At 34.2% G+C, this 15,428-nt stretch overlaps 1 protein-coding gene across 4 annotated transcripts in view; it reads left to right on the top strand.

Moving 5' to 3' along the window:
- The window catches only part of LOC149789953 (uncharacterized), a 173,515-nt gene that overhangs the window by 100,007 nt on the left and 58,080 nt on the right, over positions 1-15,428 (top strand). Inside the window, exon 1 of one of the 4 annotated variants that reach the window (XM_089972034.1) lies at positions 3,103-3,236. The exons of the other annotated variants lie outside the window; for them this stretch is intronic. The gene's annotated coding sequence lies outside the window, so the exon portion shown is untranslated. Of the gene's footprint in view, positions 1-3,102; positions 3,237-15,428 lie in introns of those variants that run through there. 4 annotated transcript variants of the gene reach the window in all.

The raw sequence follows: 15,428 nt of genomic DNA, 5'->3' as shown, positions 1-15,428 counted from the left end.
GCTGAATTCATGAGTTGGATTGTAAGATAGTAACATGAGAATTTTGGACCTTTAATGTGTTAAAGGGACGGAAAATGTATTTGGCATGGACATTATTGAAATTTATGGTCATAGTGAAACTTTGGTATTTCAAAAATGGGTTCAAATTACTCTTGACTCAGATGTGATTGTTGTTGTTGTTGTAGGGTTTTTGCCATTTTTCAGCACAGGATAGGTTATACATGGCGGCCAGTATAAATGGTGGCGGAAGAACCCGGTAAAACCCCTTAAGGAACCACCAGCACAAGAAGCTACTGGCAAGCTTTCTGACATATCCACATTGGTCAATACCCATGACTAAAACCCACACAGACAGATGTGATTGAATAGTATTTTTGACAACTGTCAGTGTATACCCTAGGTGTGCCATCACCTTGGTGTCAAAACTGGGTGTCAACCTGAGTAAAAAAAAAAACCAAAAAAACTTTGGTATCAAAACTGGTGAAATAAAAAAAAAATTGGGATCTCTGAAGCACATATGAGGGTAGAGGGAAAACGGAGTAACTGGATTGAAATCATATATGCTTTACACCTTAAAATCAAAAGATTTTTTTAAAAAAAACTAACCACAACTGACATCCATATCCTGATGCGTCGAAAAATTTCTGCTGACAATTCTGACTAATATGATAACAAAAAAGTATAATTATTGACCTGGAGTTGTACACTACATTGAAGTGGTTTGTGGTGCATAAATGATGGAAAAACACTGTTAATTCTGTAAGGTTTGGAGTTAAGTAAGGTTCAAAGTTATCCTTTATGCATATGTCATTAAGTTGTTTTATGTGGGAGGGAGGATGCAGCATGCACTATGGAAACCTATCTTAAGAGGAGATATATAATTGTCCCTCCCTCAACAATTCTTGTTAAAGTAATTTTAATGGCTAATCTGAAATATGAACAGGACAACAGTTTGATCTGAAAATGAAGGATATATTTTTTGAGCATTTGAGCATTTGATTTGTAGTACTTAATCTAGAAGTGTTTGTTGGGTAATTGGCTTAAATTCCATCCCCAAGGGGATGAGAATGGAGCATCCCGTTAAACACACACACCCATTCAGAAGGTGTGTATGATTTGGATTTTTAACGTAGCTTTAACAGTTTTTGAGTCATATCGCTATGATGTCTGCAGTGTGGCAGTTTATAGTGAGGTCTAGCACTGGGGCATCATGCCACAGACATGTAGCATGATGTCCCACCCAGTCACATTATCCTGACACCAGGCTGACCAGTCCTAACACTAACCTCTTAATGCTGAGCACCAAGCGAGGCAGCTGTTAGTACCATTTTTGTAGGTCTTTGGTATGACTTGGCCGGGGATCGAACCCATGACCTCCCGCATCCAAGGCGGATGCTATAACCACTACAGCACCGGAGCGGTTCATTAAGAAGGTAAATACAACTGTCCTTCTCCTGACTCAAGTTACTTTTCTTAATATTTGTTGAACTGAAGTACATGTTTTCCTGATCTATTCATTTCCAGTTTATCTCATGTTTGATTAAAAAATGTATTTGGGTAGTTTTGAGAATGTTTTGGTGTTGGGACATTAGGAAGATTAAACTGTCCCTTTCTCCTTGCATGAATTAGATTTGTTCATTTTGATTAAACTGAGTTAAAAATATATTTCCTGATTTACTAAATTCCATTTTGTTTTTCTCATTATATCTTCCCTTCTTGTACCCATGATTTCATATATATTGTTATGTATATTTAATTTGCTTTGTTAGCTAGATTACTTTTATTAATTATATGCTATGGATAATTGTGTAAATTTGTGGGTTGACTTTGTCCAAAATTAAGTTCATCCTCTACCTGACCTGAATCATTGAATTTGGTTTTGTAAAAAACATATTTATCTCATTCTAAGTCGAGAACTTTGGAAATAACCCATGAAATACTAGGTCTACAAGTTGTTTACTACATTTTCAATTATAATTTTAGAAACAAACCTGCTAATTATAACTAGGATTTTATCTTGTCAACATTTAGAACCTTCTAGAATCAACTTTTCCATTAGGTAATAGTTTTATTTAGAAAATGTTAATTGTGACCTGAGGTCAAGAAGAGGACTTGTTTTTCTAGAAATTATTTATGCATGCTTTTATTATAACATGTAGTTTAGTATCCTGCTGGTTCTTACACAGTGATCATGGGGGTTAATTTTTCAAGCCTTATAAAGTTATTTCCCCTGTCCACTATGAATCATGTAGGCCTCTTAGTAATATTGCTTGAATTTTAGTGGCTGTTATTTAGCAAAGAATATTTTGTCCATGCTAGTTTAAATTTTATATTTAAATGTTAAGATTCTACCTTACACTTCAGTTTCTCCAAAACATGTTTTCTGTATCTAATTGCATATATTTTCATCTGTTCTATTTCCCATATTTTAGGATCCAAAATTCTCTTTTATTAGTCTTTTAGTTTTTTTAACATCTTGAGGGATTGATTTTGCAAATTTGATGGAAGTTTTGAGGTTTATTCCAACTCATTATAATAATTAGCCATAATGAAATTATTTTGCAATTTGTGTAACACAAAGTTTATAAATATCATGTTTTCATGTGAATACATATTTTTGAAGTTTTTGAAAGTATATTTTGAAAATTACAAATTCATTTGTTTGTGGTTTTAACCATGTTATTCCTAATGGTTTTGTGGATTGTTTTTATGAGTTCTCGTGGGAGTCCAACACGATTCCCTATTTTCCTTTTAATATTATTTCTGTCTTAGAATGGTTTACATGTATTTGTAAACTGAGTTTCTTTATTGCTTTTACAATTTGTCTTTATTTTTCCATAATTCCAAAGTTCTAAGACTTAGAGTCGCTACCACATTTAGTAATATAGATATGCTGATTTTTCTGAAATTTTGGATCTCGGTCTAAACCTGTACTCTACCGACCCATTCTTTTCAAGTCCGAAATTTGGAACTTATTGATTTGACTATGCAGACATTCAATGATGTACATACAGTAAGCACGTGTACGTATTGTGGTATAGAAATCATGGATTGGTGGGCATGACAATCAATCAACCAATCCAAAACGACCATGCTGTGGGAGCGGGACCTAGCATGTTCATCACACATTGCAAACCGTGATTTAAATCACCAAAATTCTTACGTTAGTCGGAGATATCATCAGTAATGACAACCTTACCCGGATATTTGGATGTAACCTTTGACTGCTTGAGGAGGTAATTATATTTGACACTCTTGCATTGTTGTACAAGATATGCCAAAAGTTAACGATGATGTTGTTTTACCAGGGGCCATCTGAAAATGTTTGCGTATTACTCCAATAACAATGCGTGCTACTAAAATCAGCTGATCGGGAGAATCCGCAAGGTTGAGGCATAACATTAAGAGTAAATTGGAGAACATTTATTTCAATAATTAAAATGACGACAGCCTACTATGTACGTATTATAACACGCGTTTTAAAGAGAAACATTTCCGAAAGAAAATATTTAATTTTTAAATTTCATAAAATAATAAAATATTTCTTTGCTGCTATGCACCACACCCCAACCCGCTTCGTTAGTTTCTGAACTCATTTGTACATGTCACTACTATTTCTGTGATTTCTGAGGCAAGAAAATGTATTTGCAGTCGGCCGACCATCCTTGTTTCTCAGTGCTACCGTAACAGTTTTTCCCCATGGTAAAAAAGTACAATACCAAAAACAAAAAGAACAATACCAAAAACAAAAAGAGAACGGAACAAAAAAATTAAATTAAAAAAAATAAATAAACAGCTGCAAACTACAATCCCATTTTTTAAAAATAGGCTTCAAAGTTGCCTACCATGATTTCAAAACCAGTGCAAAAGGAAATGCATTTTTTTTCCATGATGTACAAAGTTCTGATAAAGGGGAACCACTCTTTACGTATTGTAGCCTGAATCGTTAAAATGCATATTTCCTGATGTTTAGAATGATTAATATGATAAAAATGAAAAGCCCTTTTCCCAAAATTTAGAAGTAGTCAATAAATTGATTTGTTTGCTGAAATATCAATGATAAAATAAAGGTTTCCAAGGTTGGATGATTCTTTTTCTTTACCTTCAGTTGAGCATCAGTCTTCATGTTTGAAACGAATATATATATCATTGTTGCTCACAAGGATCATGGATGTAAAACAAGACCAAACGAAGGTTTAAAGTATGCATCTAGGAACACAATTCAAGTCCATTTTAGAGTTATGTCTCTTTAGTGTCACTTGAATGATTTGTTATATTCTGGGGCTCATTGTGGGGATAGTTGTTGGAACAAAGAGATGTTGCCAGTGCATGCGATAATTTGTATGAATTTGCATATTTGGAAACCAGTGATGCCTGGGAACAACAGCGAATTGGTTTTAAGTTGTGCATATGAAAATACACTCAGTACAACAATTGCTAATCAGCCGTTTACCTTCAAACTGCTTGTCTCGACACAAGTCATTCATTTCATATAGATATATCGTAGCACTTACCACAACTTCTTTTTTGAAACTGTCCATTGTTGACACATCTTAGCTCCGTCCAGCATATATAGCTGGTTAGAACTTAGAAGTGACACCCTGATTATATCTGAAAGTGTATTTATTGTGGGTTGACCCTGTCCTCCCATAAATTATCTGTGTATGTTCATTGTATAAAAACAATAATGTTGATTTTGAATTTTGCAGGGTTAATTTCTTTTGTATCATCATATTTGTAAGTTTTTTTAAATCCCATGAAGTCAAAATTTTATGTACTTTCCAACCCCCATAGGACTTTTTAGGGGTCCCAGTTCCATAAGTTTTGACTTCCGATTTAGGGTCGTACTATTGCCCCAGTGACATGTTAATGTGGTGGGCCAATTTCCTCCCCTTTGTTTTTCTTTGTATTGTATTTTATGTAGTTGACTTTGCCAGAGTCATTTAACCCATTTTATTCGTGTATTAGTTTGCGCATACATAAATATATACACATTTTTTTTTTTTTTTTAAATTTTGTTTCACGTATGTTTTTTTGTATTGGCTTATCTATATCAAATGGTTCCAGTCTTTCTCTTAGGTAAGTATATAAGAATAATAAAGTGTGTATATATGTTTGTATGTTTGTGTATCTTGGGGGGGCGGGGTTGTGTAGTATGTCTTCGCATACTTTTTTTAATATTAGATTTTAAAAGTGTGGTGGTTTTTTTTTAAGGTTCAACTTTTTTCACTTTTTAGTGTTAAATCCTAATTCGGTGTAGTTCTCTTTTCCCCGTTTGTCAAACATTGAGTTGAGAGCTATATTAGGTTTTAATTGATGTTCCGTAGTACTCTTATGTTTCTAATCATTTTGTATACTTTTGGGTAGTATTATATTTCCATTAGTTTCTTATTTGGTTGAGCCAAATAGTTTATTATGTAGGTCTTATTTACGTGTACTAGATCTTAATGTGTTACTTGAGTTTGTATATTATTTGTTCAAAGCTGGTTTCAGTACATTTCGCTGAAGAAATTGCCCCGGGTCAGTCTTCATGAAATGATCCGTGGGCAAATTTACCTCCTGGCGCTCTATTTCAATTTTGGTGTTGGGGCAAACATTTTCCTGCCATCAAGCAGCGAGATGCCTGTAGTGGAAACTTCTGAGTCTGTCTGAAGGTTTCTGGTAGTCCGTCAGGCTTGTTTATGTATATATAATTATTTCCTTAAGTTTTGATTAAATTTTGAATAAGATGGTTATACGACTGGGCATAGGTTCCATCATCAGAAACTTTAATAACCGTCTGAGATGGAGTCTCTGTCACATTCATCGTTCATCTATTAGTTTACTTTCCAATTTTAATGTTCAGTTAGTACTGTATTTTTTCTTTATTAAAATATATTTTTTAAGTTTAAGTATATTTTAATTGAATTATTTCTTCATCGTTTCTTATTTGTGTTCAATTTTACTAGATTACTTATAAAAAAGAGGTTTGCAGATGAGTCCCTTTCAGGTATCATTTTCTCAAATGAATTTTCATTCTCCACCCCGTCTTTATTTACAGACACATGCCCCCCACTTAACCAAAAAACAAAGTGTTTTCATGTATTTTTGTATCCCCCAAGGTGTGCGCGCTTGTTTTATTTTAGAAAAGAATTTTGATCAAAATTTTAGTTTATAACTAAATTTTGATGGGATATTTATTGAGTTCTAGTGTTTCTAAAGGGTAGTAGTCTGAAACATGGGTCTCGTCCCTATTTTAAGATTTTCAATCCATGAGTTTTTGGTGATCTTTGCCAAGGATCTTCTTTGTCCCATGTGTGCTATAGTGTGTGTATGCTATATATAATATATTCTGTATGTAGGGATGGCAAAAAATTTTGTCAAATTTCCCCAGTTGTCTTATCATTCATATATATATATATATATATATATATATATATATATATATATATATATGGACTTTTCAAGTCCATTTGTTTGTCCTAATATGGTTTTATAAAAAAAAATTAAGATTGATTTGCATTTTATAATTTTGGTGAGTGAACGGTGCACTACAATTGAAAATAAAATAAAACCTAGTGTTTTATATGAGTGGCTATGTTGTAGCGTTCCTCGTATTGAAAAAAAGAGCTATTTTTGCAACATGAGGCAGGCTGTATTTGAGTCAGGGTCCACACTTCCTTTATTTGTGTTTCTCCCGACTCTAGCTAGGCCTCGTTATTATTTACATTATGAAATTAAAAAATTCCAAAAGGGTTTAGAAATTTATTAGTGGGTTAGTAACTTAGTCCCCATGTTTTTGTTGTGGTATTTATATACTTCATGTGGGTTTTTCTGATATGGTTCTGCAGGCCTGTCCACTTCATGTGGTGCCTTGTGACATAGCCCTGCGATGTCTATGCATCGTATTTTATCCACATAAAGGTCCCCTGTTTCCCTTCTAAGACTTAAACCTTTCTATTTTGTTAGTTCCCTACTCTGTGAGTTGCCCTTTCTGTTTTTATGTGTTGGTTAGATAAAAAAAAAGAAGAAAGAAAAAAGAGCCATTTAGAGGCACTGGAGGGGTTTAGAAAAGTCTACTTGTTTGTGTTTATAATTTCCTCCATGAGATGAAAGATGAGGATAGGGATCCAGCCCGTGCTTGATGGTACAACTCCCCTAAGCAGGAGGTAAACTGGATCCCCTATCCCCCCCCCCCGATTCTAGAAAGTTCCTTTAGTTGAAAAAATTATATTTCCTGAGGTAAGAGATGATGCAGGGGCTCCAGCCCACATTTTGTGGTACACGCCCCTACATGGGCAGTAAAGTGATGCCCCTTCCCCATCTCCCCCCAGCCAGTAGGAATGTTGCCCAGGCCAGGTCATCTTCCAATTGTGATAACCTGTCCACAAGCCATCATTGTACCAATTATATATTCTGTGATTTAGTATAATGTTTTCTTGTCAAAATTTTCGTAGAGATATAGTAAATTAGTCCTCCGGTACCTCTCTCTCGTTTTTTTTCTAGTATAACTTCTACTCTTTCTTTCTGTCTTTTTCCACATTGCACCATAGTATGGAACATGCTAAATGGTGTTCTTTTGCACAGTGGACATTTTGGCTATACTCTGATCATATGCCATCTCACCGCCACCTCTCCTATCAGCCATGCATTGTGCATGTATTTGAAACAGATGCTTTGTATTTTTAGGGAGCTTAGCTTGGACCAGTGCCCCTATGCTCTATCCCATTTTATTGCTTGATTTTCTTGTTATACCTTTCATTAAATGTTTGTGATTTCCTCTCTTATCCAAGTATGTTTTTTTCTTGTCTTGTATCAATAAATCCTTCTTATCTCTATATTTAGCTAGTAGATCCTTGATATTTCTGAATTTTCTTGGAACTTCTGATCTTTTTGTTAATTTATTATTTTTGTAGATATCTCCTCTATTTTGCATTTGAGAATATGTAGAGGCCCTCCCAAGGCGATTTTGGTTCCGAGTTAATGCTTTTAAATCTGGTTAAAATATTAGTGCATTTAAATAACATTGGGCTGGATAGAGCTAGACTGCTCCGGTGGCCTGGTGGTTAGTGCATCTGCTTCAGATGCAGGAGGTTGTGGGTTCGATCCCCGGGTGAGTCATACCAAAGACTTACAAAAATGGTATTAACAGCTTCCTCGCTTGGCACTCAGCATTAAGAGGTTAGTGTTAGGGTAGGTCAGACTGGTGTCAGGATAATGTATATAATATGTTCTAATCTGTCAAAAGCTTTCTCCTGGTCAAAAAGTACCATGTCACCTTTTTGACCTGTTTCTTTTAGATAGTCTGATATCGTTTCTATACTTAGAATATTATTTTGGATATTTCTTCATTTTGCTCCACAAGTTTGGATATAATTAATTATTTTATGGATTCCATTTTTAACTCTTTCAGCTTAAATTATACTTAGGATTTTGTATTCGGTATTTAGGAGGGAGATGGGCCTCAGGCTTTTTAGTTCTTCCCTCTCCCCTTTCCCTTTATAAATTAGAGTAATTAATCCCTCCCTCATTGTTTTTGTCACTGTTTCATTACGAGAAGTATTGTCACAACCCCGCTACTGTATTATAAATAATACTGATCCATTACAATATTATAAATAATACTGCAAAATGTGTGCATTAAAATTTAATTACCCATGAGCCCCCAGTCAGCAGTTCCAAGCCTCTAAATACATATAACATCTCAAAGTTGAATAAATAACAATTTTATCAAATATACGATTGCAAGAATTTCATGGACATAAATCTTCAGCTCAGTATATCATAATACAATAATGGCCGGGTTGACCAATTGCACTTTACTCTTTACTTCGTCATATAGAAATTACTGTCCTATTGTGAGAGAGTCTATGTTCAGTGAGTTTTCCCCAAGTACTCATTTAATTTCTCTTCTTTCCTCCTTCCTTCCTCCTTCTCCTTCTATACACTGTGCCTCTTGTGTACACACTGGAAGTCTCCACGGCTTTCTTTCTTATTCTCCTGGTTTCGTCACTTTGTACACCCTGAGATATCTTAACACCGACTCTCACGGCACCCTGGGAGGTTCCTGAAGAAATATAAGAGATAATTTGTTTAAAGTCCCAATATCTAAACTCAAAATTCACAGGAAAAGTTCATCAGCTTTTGTGACAATAAATAATTAGGTTCTAAAATTTAATGATTATAAAATTTCCTTTTCAAACTTTTAGCTCTGTAGTCACATTATTTGTGGACACCACACATCCCCATCCCATCGCATAGGCCTTTATGGGATGCCCTTTCATGTTTTCTAAAGTTAAAGGCTTTTATGTTTGTTTGTACCTGTATGTTTTTGATGATTTGGTATTTTATCTATAAAATGAAAAGAATTTGGAGAAAAAAATTAATGGAGCTATTTTTTAGTTTTATGATATTTCCATTATCATCTTTTGTTATTTAGCTAATCCATCATCAGTTTCTAGGTACATATTATATTCCCTTCATGCGTAATCGTATTTGGCTGGGTTTCTTGACTTTACCCTTTTTAAATCCTGAAGTGTCCTTGATCCTGAAGGTCTGATAAGTTTTGTTGCTTTGTCCCCATGATGTGGTGTTGCATTTGTTGTATGTCCTTTACACTCTGTTCTTTTATGCGATGGAGTTGTGTTATGTATATTTAATTGTTTGTCTGTTAGTTTTAAATATTTTATTTCATGACATATTATTATAATGTAACATAATTTGCTGGACTTGACCTTGTCCAAACCCGAGCTAATTACTGCTTGACCTGATTGACTCTTTCATTTCATTTTTATTTCATGATGTAAACAACTAAGCATACTTCATTATTCTCCATGTGTATGAGCTTATTAACATTATTATTCAGGTAAACAAGGAGGAGTAAATATGTTGATTTTGGTCAGGGTTTTGGAGATTCCTGAGTGAATTTTATAGGCTATTGTATTGTAAATAAACAAGGATCATTAATTAGATCATTCTAGAAGGCAATTTTCCATTTGGCAATGGTTGTTTTTAGAAAATGCCAATTGTATCCTGAGGTCAAGTAGAGAACTATGTTATCTTGTGACTGTGAGGATTTTACACATCTGCTGTAACATCTACTACTTTCAGTTGTATTGTGACCAATTTGAGCTGAGTTTTATTTTCTTCAACATATTCAAGTGATTATTTTCCCTGGAAATACAAAAGTGCTCTGAAAAATACTTGGATAAAGACAGTCATTTGAATTTATATTGAATTCAAACCTGGATTACTTCTTTGATTCAACAAGAGACTGTTGACAAATCAGTACTTAATAGACTATAACAGGCACATCATCACCTTCAATTTTGGATCACATCAGGACTTGAACTCAGTTTTCTTTAGGACTTTTTATTACTAGGACTTGTCTTTAACTCTTTGATTATGTTTGGATTTAATATGCAATACCATAAGTTTTTCTCTCTCATCTTTCACTTTGTATTTTAGGGAAATCAATTATTTGTTAAATTTTACGACGCTTGTTGTCTTCACTCTTTTATGTTAATGTCTTGGCAAAGGTAATTGTATACGACTTCCATATGACATTGGCTTATAAAAAAAGTTTTTTATCATTCTGATTCTATTCAGTGGTCACATGGATTGTTTATCTCAGTACATTCTTTCTGAGAGTCATTTCCCCTGTCTGCCATGCATCAGGTAGGTATCAGAGTAATATTACCTGTATTTTAATGTTTTTATATGGCTAAGATTTTTCTATAACTAGTTTCAGATTGTTATTTAAGTCTTTAGATTTTACAGTATATGCAGTTTTCTACAAATTAATTTTGTTTCGTATGTGTCGGCATATATTGTGGTATTTTCCCCTTTCTCTGTGTCCATATTTTAGGATCCAAATTATATTATATTAGTAATATTTTTTATAAGCATTTTATTTTTACATCAGATGGGTGGGTCTAGGGTCTTAGTTGTACTTTTAGCCCATTCCTGGGAATGTTTTTAGGTTTATTCCTAACCAAAATACTATATTCCTTTTCAGAGATCTTGTTATCCCATCAATTTATTTTTAAAACATTTGGTAATAGTTAGGAATATATAGACTGACTCAATCTTAAGTTCATACTGTACCATATTTGTTTCTTGTTTCTTTGTTTTTGAAATTTTTTTGAATACAGTTTTGAAATTGTTTGTTTTATGTGTTATGTTATTCCTAATGCGTTTCCTTTGTTTTTTTTAAAAAGTTCTGGTGGATGTCCAAGTTGAATCCCTTTATATTTTCCTCCTGATAATATTTCTGTCTTAGAATTGTTTATTTGTGATCCAGATGTTTTGCCAAATTGACTGCATTCTTTCTTTGCTTCTGAATATGATAGTGTGTCTTATTTTAATCAGTGCAGTAATCACTTCTTGTTGGGGATTTGAATTCCTCTTGTAATCATTTCTTGTTATATTGTAACGTGCCAAGGGTCAAGGTCAAATAAAATGGAATAGATGGACAGCTCACGCCTTTTTCAGTTACTAGACCTCTCCAGTGTATTGTAGTGTCAAGAAATATGTGTTCACTACAAAAGTTCTTATACAGGTCATAAAAGCACAAAACAAAACAAATATAAATAGTCAACACAATTTATTATATGTCTTCCAGGGTTGAATGTGTTTTCTCACAAAATCTAGTGCTCAGAATAGTGAATTATATGATTGGCCAATTTTCAGAACAGATGTTTCATAAAGCATGTTGAAATGACAACAATAATTTCAGTGTTAAATTGCATGTGAAAATCAGCATAAATGTTTCATTTGCCCTAATTCACATCATCTCTAACTCAGATAATCCTAATTCCCAAACTAATCTTATACAGAAAAAGAAGTTAATTATCCCAAAGTTTGTTCATATAACGTACCGAAGTGGTAATGATTTTGTGCACCCAATCAAGGTTCGGAACCAGACCTGGGTTTGTGTTTTAGAGTCCTATGGTAAATATGTTGGAGGCACAGTCTGGAACCGGATGTTAATAGTTTGTCGGGTTTGTTGTCTGAGACACAGTGTGTCGTTTTGAGCGACACAGTCTGAAACCGGATGTCGATAGTGTGTCGCTTGAGTTGAATGCGACAATGTGTGTCGTTTTGAGCGACACAGTGTGTCGTTGTATCGGGTATATTATTTCGACAACTAAATGACACAACCACTACAAAATGGATGGAAATTTGTGATTTCAAAATGTTACATGAAATTGAGTAGGAAATTCGATAATGCCAATCGGAATATTAAATTTCCAATGGATAGCAGACGGCTGTGTTCATGACGACACAGTGACAATGTCGTCAGCTAAATCCCTCTGTGGGAGTTTTTATCTGATATAACGAGGAAATAAACGTTGAAACAATTTCAGAGAAACTTTATAGTAGTCATTATGAGTACTAAATTTAATGTGTCGGTAGTAACTAGTCTACCTTGCTTTTAAGGCTTGAAATTATCAGTTGAGACTTTTTGCTTGGTCTTCAGACCTTTACTGGAATCCAGTAGAACCACAACTGTCAAAACGGCGGATCTCACCCCTATTTATAGGTTTTGGGGACACGCTCGGGAAATTCATGACAAAGTTTTCACGAATATGACTAAATATGGAAGAATTCGGAAAGATTAACCTGAGCGCCTCCTAGCGGAAAGCCGAGCGCTCAATACACACACAGTAGTAAAAATGGCGCCCGATTTCAAACGACAAAAATAACAATTATTTCACAATAAATTATACAAAGATTCAACATTGATGACGAACGGTTTCATCACATTGGTGACGAAAAATTATGAACTTACACGAGTCTTACCTTAATCCTGGAGAAAAATGGATACAGTTGCCTATTTCTCTCGCAAAATACAAGGTAAGTGATAACAGTTTACAATCCTGTCATGTACACACTGAGCTTCAAAAATCTTTACCCAGATGACAAATATTTAAACAAATCATTTTTATATGATTTACATATTGTATCAAATCACTTTTCCTTTGTCCAGGCGTCATATTACAAAAACTGATACTACAGTTACTATTATTTGCATTGAAACAGAGGTACGGCTTTCTAACATGAAGGGAATGTAAACAATAAATGGAGATTATAAATTATCTCCAACATTAATGATATGTGCAAATGCACTTTATAAAAATACAAGTTGACAGGTAGTCAGGATTGTTTCAATATGGCTCGTACGTAGTCATTAGTCCTATCACATACAGTAATGCAGACAGCACTCATTCCTGTTATTTCACTTTCCTGAAATTCTGGATCCTGCTCGACAACCATTTTCAATGAAATAAAAAACAGCTTACAAGTTGTACAGTTTGTTATCACTGTATTTTTCCTTGATATATTCCTGCATCCCTTCAAATAAGAAATCAGTCATATTAAGTGTTTTGAATCACACAAAATAAATCCAATATTTAAAAATGTAGCTTAGAATCTCCAATAGGTACTTATTCCATTTCCCTATTGTTTTCTTATGGTCTACAGTATCCACTTCCCTATTGTATTCTTATGGTGTACAGTATCCACTTCCCTATTGTATTCTTATGGTGTACAGTATCCACTTCCCTGTTGTATTCTTATGGTCTACAGTATCCACTTCCCTGTTGCTGTCTTATGATCTACATTATCCATTTCCCTATTGTTTTCTCATGGTGTACAGTATCCACTTCCCTGTTGTATTCTTATGGTCTACAGTATCCACTTCCCTGTTGCTGTCTTATGATCTACATTATCCATTTCCCTATTGTTTTCTCATGGTCTACAGTATCCACTTCCCTATTGTATTCTTATGGTCTACAGTATCCACTTCCCTGTTGTATACTTATGGTCTACAGTATCCACTTCCCTGTTGCTGTCTTATGATCTACAGTATCCACTTCCCTATTGTATTCTTATGGTTTACAGTATCCACTTCCATGTTGTTTTCTTATGGTCTACAGTATCCACTTCCCTATTGTATTCTTATGGTCTACAGTATCCACTTTCCTATTGTTTTCTTATGGTCTATAGTATCCACTTCCCTATTGTTTTCTTATGGTCTACAGTATCCACTTACCTATTGTAGTATTATGGTTTACAGTATCCACTTCTCTATTGTATTCTTATGGTTTACAGTATCCACTTCCCTACTGTTTTCTTATGGTCTACAGTATCCACGTCCCTATTGTTTTATTATGGTCAACAGTATCCTCTTCCCTGTTTTCTTAATGGTCTACAGTATCCACTTCCCTATTGTTTTCTTATGGTCTACAGTATCCATTTCCCTATTGTTTTCTTATGGTCTACAGTATCCACTTCCCTGTTGTAGTATTATGGTTTACAGTATCCACTTCCCTATTGTATTCTTATGGTCTACAGTATCCACTTCCCTATTGTATTCTTATGGTGTACAGTATCCACTTCCCTATTGTTTTCTTATGGTCTACAGTATCCACTTCCCTATTGTTTTCTTAATGGTCTACAGTATCCACTTCCCTATTGTTTTCTTAATAATCAAATGCAACCTTTTGAACATGAACTATCTTTCACCTCCTAGTAATTCCTTGTGAGTTACACAGAACTGCTCTGTGGGATCCATGTTATTAAATAAAATACAATTATGGACAATTTTTTCATCTTGCCAGGTAACACAGACCAGCTTCTGCATTTGCCTAATTTTTTGTCACCCAGCTTTTTAAACCAGTTTTTTTTTATATAAAAAAATGTTTGGCATTTATTTTCTATTTGCTTGGACTCTACTATGGAGAACTATTCATGCTGATGTAAAGTTTCCAAAAACTGGGGACTTGAAAAGAAACTGTCTATATATATATATATATATATATATATATATATATATATATATATATATATATATATATATATACCTTAAATTTGTGGTGTTGGGGATAGGTACTTTCTAGACTTATGTGCTAAATGTTGTGGATTTCCTGGCAGGTATTGCTTGAATGATTGTCTTCCTTTATATGCAATAATGCCTTCATCAGCTGATTGCTATTTTGGATGGTCATACTCTTTCTTTATATGCAATAATGCCTTCATCAGTTGACTGCTATTTTTGATGGTCATACTGTTCCATGCATTTCTCAAGGATTCTGACATAACAAGGTCATGTCTGGCAAATATTGTCATGTCCTGGTTGGCCTCTGGGTGGGTTGACACTTGTTCCATTGGCGTGAAAATATGTGCTTACTTATATCAAAGGTTTCTTTGGTCATGATGTCCGGTATTCCCGAGATCTCAAAATATGTGGATGCCATCCAGGCAATAGAGTATCTGCATAGCACTCATGACAATGTAGATTCCAAGAAATATCTACATCTCCGTTATGCTGGAATTATTTTGGGTCTTGCTTTTCTTACCCCATTTTCTCAGGATAACTGTTTATTTAACAACCTTTACCACCAAACATTCAGGAAAAAAAATAAGAATTGTTTTTTGAAGAATTA

The sequence above is a fragment of the Sinohyriopsis cumingii genome, chromosome 10 (genome assembly GCF_028554795.1).
Source record: "Sinohyriopsis cumingii isolate HCF-2022 chromosome 10, ASM2855479v2, whole genome shotgun sequence".
NCBI classification, from domain to species: domain Eukaryota; kingdom Metazoa; phylum Mollusca; class Bivalvia; order Unionida; family Unionidae; genus Sinohyriopsis; species Sinohyriopsis cumingii.
Note: the sequence above shows the minus strand (reverse complement) of the source record. Positions and strands in the feature narration are given on the sequence as shown.